The following is a 7,259-nucleotide window of genomic DNA, read 5'->3' on the forward strand; positions in this document are numbered from 1 at the left end:
AAAATGGCACAGCCGAGGGCAGTAACCTCTTAAGGTGCCACAGAAAGGAGATTTATTTTGCCCCAGAGACATTCTGAAAATCTTCATCACGGAGGAGGCACCACATTATACAACTATAAAACCAATATAAAAAGCAACGGACAAAACATTAAGCTGTACATAAAACGTGCCGTGCTTCAAGCCTAATGCAACACAGAACTCCAAATCAACCCTAAAGGACAACATAACCCGAACACTTTTGTACAACACCTGAAACCTAGCGGGTGAAAAAGACCGGCTAAGAAGTGCATAAACAAACATGGCCCCCTCGGGGTGGGGGCGCAGAGCAGAGAGGAAACAAAGCCACCTGGCACAAAAAATACCGCGAAAGAGTCCAAATATTGCCCCTCAGAAATGCCAGCCCCTTGCCCACAAAGACTTTTCAGACCCTGGGAAGAGTGGCCCCCTGTTTAAACTGGCCTGTAAACAAGAGGACCGGACTCAGATGCAAGAACAGGGAGCCGGCGGGGGGGGGGGGCTTTTTCCTGAAGGCAGACAGCACAGGTGCACTTAGTGAGCCCTTCCTCAAGACCAGGTGACCAGATTAACCCTGTGCTTGGCTAGGGGCGTGCAGGAAATTGCTGGAAGGGACAGGGGCATAGCAAGGTTGGAGGGGGCCCAGAGACCAGATTTTAAAATGCCCCCTGCCGCCACTGAAGCTCAGCTCATGAAGTAAAGAAGTCTGAAATGAGGCTGAATAGGGGTAACAAAAAGCAGAGTGATACACACACACATATATAAAACACCTATATGCCACAATAGAACATCATCCTGCATTACTTTTTTAAAGGGTTTTGTACATTGTAGATGATGCGTGTGGTGTAGTGGTTAGAGTGCTGGACTAGGAACGGGGAGACCGGAGTTCAAATCCCCCTTCAGCCATGAGACTTGCTGGGTGACTCTGGGCCAGTCACTTCTCTCTCCGCCTAGCCTACTTCACAGGGTTGTTGTGAAAGAGAAACTCAAGTATGTAGTACACCGCTCTGGGCTCCTTGGAGGAAGAGCGGGCTATAAATGTAATTATTATTTCTTGTTTACACAGTCAGACAGGTGTTATTGACTGGTTTGTTTTTATCCAAACAGTGAGTCCTTCCCAAGGACCTGGGATGGCTGAATTTTATCATCAGTACTGTTGGTTATTATAGATATCGTCGCAAAATATAGGCTGTTCCCAGTAAAGCTGCTTTTTGTAATTGGCTGATGGTGATTTCTGTGGCCCCTCTGGTGTTGAGGTGCTCTTCAAGGTCTTTTGGGACTGCACCCAGGGCGCCAATGACCACTGGGATTATTTTGGTCTTTTTCTGCCACAGCCTTTCAATTTCAATTTGTAGATCTTTGTATTTGGTGATTTTTTCTATTTCTTTTTCTTCCATTCTGCTATCCCCTGGTATTGCTATGTCGATTATTTTCACTTGTTTTTCTTTCTTCTCAACTACAGTTATATCTGGTGTATTGTGTGGCCCAGATATAACTGTATTATTATTATTATTATTATTATTATTATTATTATTATTATTAATTTAATGGTACTAGAGAAAGACAAGCTGTTTTGGTAGCTCCAGGTCTTAACACTCACATCAGTTTCGGAGGATGAATCCAACCGAAGGAAGCCCGGGTGGGTGCGCGGCTGGGGGAGTCAGTCGTGTGACTTGCCTCTGAGGGGCCCCCCAAGGCAGTGGGCCCCCAGACAACTGCCTCTCCTTGCCCTATCATAGTTACGCCCCTGTGAAGGGACCTGGGAGAAATGAAACAAATGGAAGGAATGCATCATGGAGACGCAACTCCTGCTTGCTGTGCAAAGAGGCTCTTTTGAAAGTGGTGGCCTTTATATTTAGCAGGGAGGGAGAAATGGGTCCTGTGCCAGCCAGCAAAATATACTGCCCTGAACTATTTTTGGAAGGGCGGTATATAACTCAAATAAATAAGTTGAATCAAGTGGCTCTGCAGTGGCTGTTGCTGGTGTCTACTTTATGTTGTCCTGATTTTAATTTGATTGATTGATTTGTCATATCAATATACTGCCTGAAATGTGTCTCTCTAATGTACAGAGTCTGACCAATATAAAACAGAACAAAAACAATTTCACAGAATAAGAAGAATTAAAACCAATGACACAGACTAAAAACAAAACCATTTTGCAGAATAAAAACAATTTTGAGTCCTCTGGGGACAAGGAACCATCTGATTCCTTTTTTGGCACAAATCACTTTGAGGACTTTCTTGTTGCTGGATATAAGCAGTATATAAATATTGATGAGGATGCATAGCTGCCAACATATCCCTATTTTCCCATTCAGGTGATTGGGAAAACTAGGGACATGTTGGCAGGTATGGATGATCATGCTGGTAATAATTTTGTGGTCATCTTTGTGTGATTTTTAAGTTTGAAACTTTCCTTTCTGGGACTGTTTGTGTCAATTTGTGGTAATGGCCATCGGCTACGCAAATTAAATTACAGTAATAATAATAAACAGAATGGCACAGTGAGGAAGTAACTTGCCTAGGGAGCAAGAGGTTGCTGGTTTGAATCCCCATTGGTATGTTATATTGGGCAGCAGTGATACAGGAAGATGCTGAAAGGCTCTGGGCCAATCACTTCCCTCTTAGCCTAACCTACTTCACTGGGTTGTTGTGAAAGAGAAACTCAAGTATGTAGTACACCGCTCTGGGCTCCTTGGAGGAAGAGTGGGATATAAATGTAAAATAAATAAATAAATAGCAAAAGGAAATTCCTGCCTTGCACAGCAGCAATTTTAAGATTTTTTAGAACTCAGGGTGCAGGCTTCATTCCAGCTGCTTTAAAGCTCTATACTGCAAAGGTCATTCTGCAATTATTGTATGGTATTCAATTAGGTCCATACTCAAGGTTTGACATTCTGGAAATAAGCCAATCAGGGTTCTTGAGGAACTTATTTGGCACTCCAAAATGTACAGCGAATGTGATTTTAAGGACAGAGGCTGGCTTTATAAAAATTGAATCTTGGGCCTGGCTTCTAATTATCTATTTTTGGTTGAAAATACATCTGCAACCAGTTGGTTTAATTCCTGAGTTTCTTTCAGCGAGTCCCCAGTCACTATGGTGTGCTACAGTAAGTAACAAACTCACCTTTCTAGGCTTAGATCCTGCTCAATTGCTGGAACTGGGTCTAGCGAATACAAAAAGAGTAGTGAGACAATGCCTTGTTGATATTGAGATCCAAGAAAACTGGGCTGTACTTCCAGAGTTTTATAGAGTAATAAGAACTAAGATGGACCTTTCCCCCGCAAAATATCTGTCGACAATCACTTTCTCTAAGTTTCGATGGATATTTACGAGAGTAAGGGTTAACTCCTTTCCATCTGCACTTCTAGCTGGGAGGTTTCAGGGTGTGCCTTTAGAAGAACGACACTGTAGTTGTGGGTCAGGAGATACGGAAACTGTTGCACACATTCTTCTCCATTATAAATTCCATTTATATCCTAGGGAACGCCTTATTGCTCCTTTAATATGTAAACTGGTAGATCAATCCGATGATAATCTTGTAAAACATCTGCTCTCAGATAAAGATGCTTCAATCTCTATTTCTGTAGCTAAGTTTAGTTATATTGCTTTTAAGAGCTATAATGGGATATCATCCTAATTCTACACTCTGTGTGTGTGTTTGTGTGTGTGTGTGTGTGTGTACACACACACACACACACACACACACACATTTTAATGTCTATTAGTTTTTACTCTCTGTTTGGTCAATGACTGTAAATAAAATTACAATTACAATTACAATGTTAAAATAAATAATAATAATCATCATCATCATCTCATATTGTGTGGGAGGAGGCAATGGTAAACCCCTCCTGTATTCTACCAAAGACAACCACAGGGCTCTCTGGTCACCAGGAGTTGACAACGACTCAATGGCACAACTCTACCTTTTACTTTACTAGGAAGAAAAAGGAGTGGGGGGGAGAGAAGGTTTATGCCGCTTTTCAACAAAAGTTCTCCCAAAGTGGTTTACACAGATATAAATAAATAAAATGGCTCCTGTCCCCCAGAGGGCTCACAATCTAAAAAAGAGGCATAAGAGAAACACCAGTAACAGCCAATCGAGGCATGCTGGGGATGGATAGTGCCAGTTGCTCTCCCCCTGCTAAATAAAGAGGTAAAGTAAAGTGTGCCATCGAGTCAGTGTCGACTCCTGGCGACCACAGAGCCCTGCAGTTGTCTTTGGTAGAATACAGGAGGGGTTGACCATTGCCTCCTCCCGTGCAGTATGAGAGGATGCCTTTCAGCATCTTCCTATATTGCTGCTGCCTGACAGAGGTGTTTCCCATTACCAGTGGGGATTTGAACCGGGAACCTCTGGCTTGCTAGTCAAGTCATTTCCCCACAGCACCTTTATTTAGGTGGCTTAAATAAAGAGAATCACCACTTTTAAAAGGTGTCTCTTTGCCCAGTTAGCAGGGGAATCCCAAAGGCATCCTGCGACTGCAAAAGGGTGTGTGAGGAGCCAGACTGCAAAAGGGTTCATTTTTATAGCATGTAGAGCTGCTTAGTTTTGTTATGCTATATGAAAAGCAGGCATGATGAGCTTTTGGAAGCTCACAAGCAACTGTGCATGACGCCTATGACCTGGCCCTCTTGTTTGTCCCCAGTATGGGGCACAGCAGGTAATGGTGACTTGGTTCTGTTTCTGAGCTGCCATTTTGTAACCCATTCCATTCCATGGCGGCCATTTTGCCACCCATTCCATTCCATGGTGGCCATTTTGTAACCCATTCCATTCCATGGTGGCCATTTTGTAACCAATTCCATTTCATAGGGGCCATTCTGTGACGGGCTGTTCCATAAGTTGGACAGGAAGCAGGTACTGGTGGAAAAAATATCACCACCACCACCACCATCATCAAGGATTCTCAGCCTTGGTCACCAAGATTCTCAGTTCTTGGACTACATCTTCCATCTCCCACAGCAGCCACAAGCCACTGGGGATGATGTGAGTTATAGTCTAACAACAACATCTAGCAACCCAAGGTTGAGAATCCCTGCAATGCATCAAGGAAACATGTATCACAAGCCTGCGGAGGCCTGCCTGTTGTTGTTCTTGAAATAAAAAGACAGTAAATATTGTACTTTGAGTGCCTTTGTGATATGGAAACTGCTTTCTCCTCAGCTGTAGAAGGGTCACCACTTCAGGGGAGGCAGGCAACTTTCAAAGGCTGGGTTACTTGGATACAGTCAAGATTAGACAGCAGGAAAGTCATATGCTTTTTAAAGAACAAGCGTTCTTTAAAAAGTCCTAAATAACTATAGCAACGTTATCAGCACAAGTCAAACGGTCACCTGCAAAAGCAAACAACCGCTGTGCTTTCTAGCAATACACAGTATGCATGTGGGCCCATTGAACGGTATGGAACAAACAGTCATAGGTTGTGGAGAAAAGAGAGTGGGCCGGAAAATGTGTGGTCTTCACTGCCCCCCCCCACCCCGCCCGCCCTGCCCCACTCCCCGATATGACCCAACTGAGGAATATGTGTCCATTGACTTAAAAGGCCTAGAGCACCTTCCTTATGAGGCAAGACTACAACACCTGGGGCTATTTGGTTCAGAAAAAAGACGACTGTGGGGAGACATGATAGAAGTCTACGAAATCATGCATGGAGTGGAGAAAGTGGAGAGAGAGAAATTCTTCTCCCTCTCACATCACACTAGAACCAGGGGTCATCCCATGAAATTGATTGCCGGGAAATCTAGGACCAACCAACGGAAGTATTTTTTCATACAACCCATAATCCACTTGTGGAATTCTCTGCCCCAAGATGTGGTGACAGCCAACAACCTGGATGGCTTGAAGAGGGGTTTGGAGAACTTCATGGAGGAGAGGTCTATCAACGGCTACTAGTCAGAGGGCTGTGGGCCACCTCCAGCCTCAAAGGCAGGATGCCTCTGAATACCAGTTGCAGGGGAGCAACAGCAGGAGAGAGGGCATGCACATATCTCTTGCCTGTGGGCTTCCCAGTGGCATCTGGTGGGCCACTGTGTAAAACAGGATGCTGGACTAGATGGGCCTCCTTGAGCCTGATCCAGCAGGGCTGTTCTTATGTTCTAGGGTTGCCGGATTCTGGCTTTCTAAATCCGGGTGCCTGATTTGCATGTTATGTAAATTGGCTTGAAAATGATTTTTGAGCAGTGACTGCACGTTTTGCTCCACAACTCTGCTTCTACAAGGGCTAGAGCTTAGCTAGAAAGAAAGAAAGAAAGAAAGAAAGAAAGAAAGAAAGAAAGAAAGAAAGAAAGCTGGAATATGGGTGAATATGGGTGGGCTAAGCAATCTGGGTGAGATGCTTATTCCAGGGGGCATGCCAATTCTAGTTGACAACGTCAGCCTCAGGAGCACACAGCATTTATAAATTTGTTTCGGCAACTGCTCCTCCCGTCCAGGGACACCCTTTCCAGTATTTTCCCTTCAACAGACTTAAGATTATTGCTGTAGGTTTTCTTTCTCTCAGTCTGAGAGGCATGATGTCCATGGCGGAGACAGCTCATACGAATGACATAACTGCCAAGTTTTGTTCCAGTGCCGTAAAAATGGAGTGGCTGTTACCTGGGAGAGCCCAGTTATCACAAACCAGACAGACAAGGATGATTGAAGGAAGCAATAGTCACCATTTATTGAACCAAAACCAGCGCTGGTGGCTCTTTCCTGTGCCTCGCGGCCTACCAGGAAAGACGCCCCGAATCCCCCGGTTTTTGGGGTTTTAAACCTTGGCATTGTTACACATCTGGGCGTTAACATTTGGCCCAAGAACCAATTAGTTCATTTCATTAACACATGTGTTTGCCTCAGGGCTGGACTTTGCTCTGAATTCCGGTTTTACAGAAAAGAGATAAGCAAATTAAGAGAAGATTCTTTCACATTCTAAGAAGCAGGGCAGTTTGGAATAAGCCGATCATTCGATGCCTATGCTAATGAAGTTTGCAACACCCGTACCCTCTTCCCCCACCCTGTCTGTCCTTGGCAGATAAGTAACTCAGCAAGGAATTTTCCATTCCACACTTGCAAACTCTATTAACCATTTCTTGACCAGTGCAAACCTGAGTTCTGTCTCACTCTTTTTGCAAAGACACTTTCCCATTCCATGAGAACAAAGTAATTACAAAGCAGCTTTCAGAAAAGGCATTTCCCCCTCATTCCACATGGCCACCTTTCTCTCCCAGTACAGCCTCTGTGCCTCTAACAGCT

General features: G+C 44.2%; 1 long non-coding RNA gene across 1 annotated transcript in view; it reads right to left on the reverse strand.

Moving 5' to 3' along the window:
• Positions 1-7,259, reverse strand: part of LOC128336517 (uncharacterized) — a 35,446-nt gene that overhangs the window by 27,795 nt on the left and 392 nt on the right. The window lies entirely within an intron of this gene.

Source organism: Hemicordylus capensis, chromosome 13 (genome assembly GCF_027244095.1).
Source record: "Hemicordylus capensis ecotype Gifberg chromosome 13, rHemCap1.1.pri, whole genome shotgun sequence".
In the NCBI taxonomy this organism is placed as follows: domain Eukaryota; kingdom Metazoa; phylum Chordata; class Lepidosauria; order Squamata; family Cordylidae; genus Hemicordylus; species Hemicordylus capensis.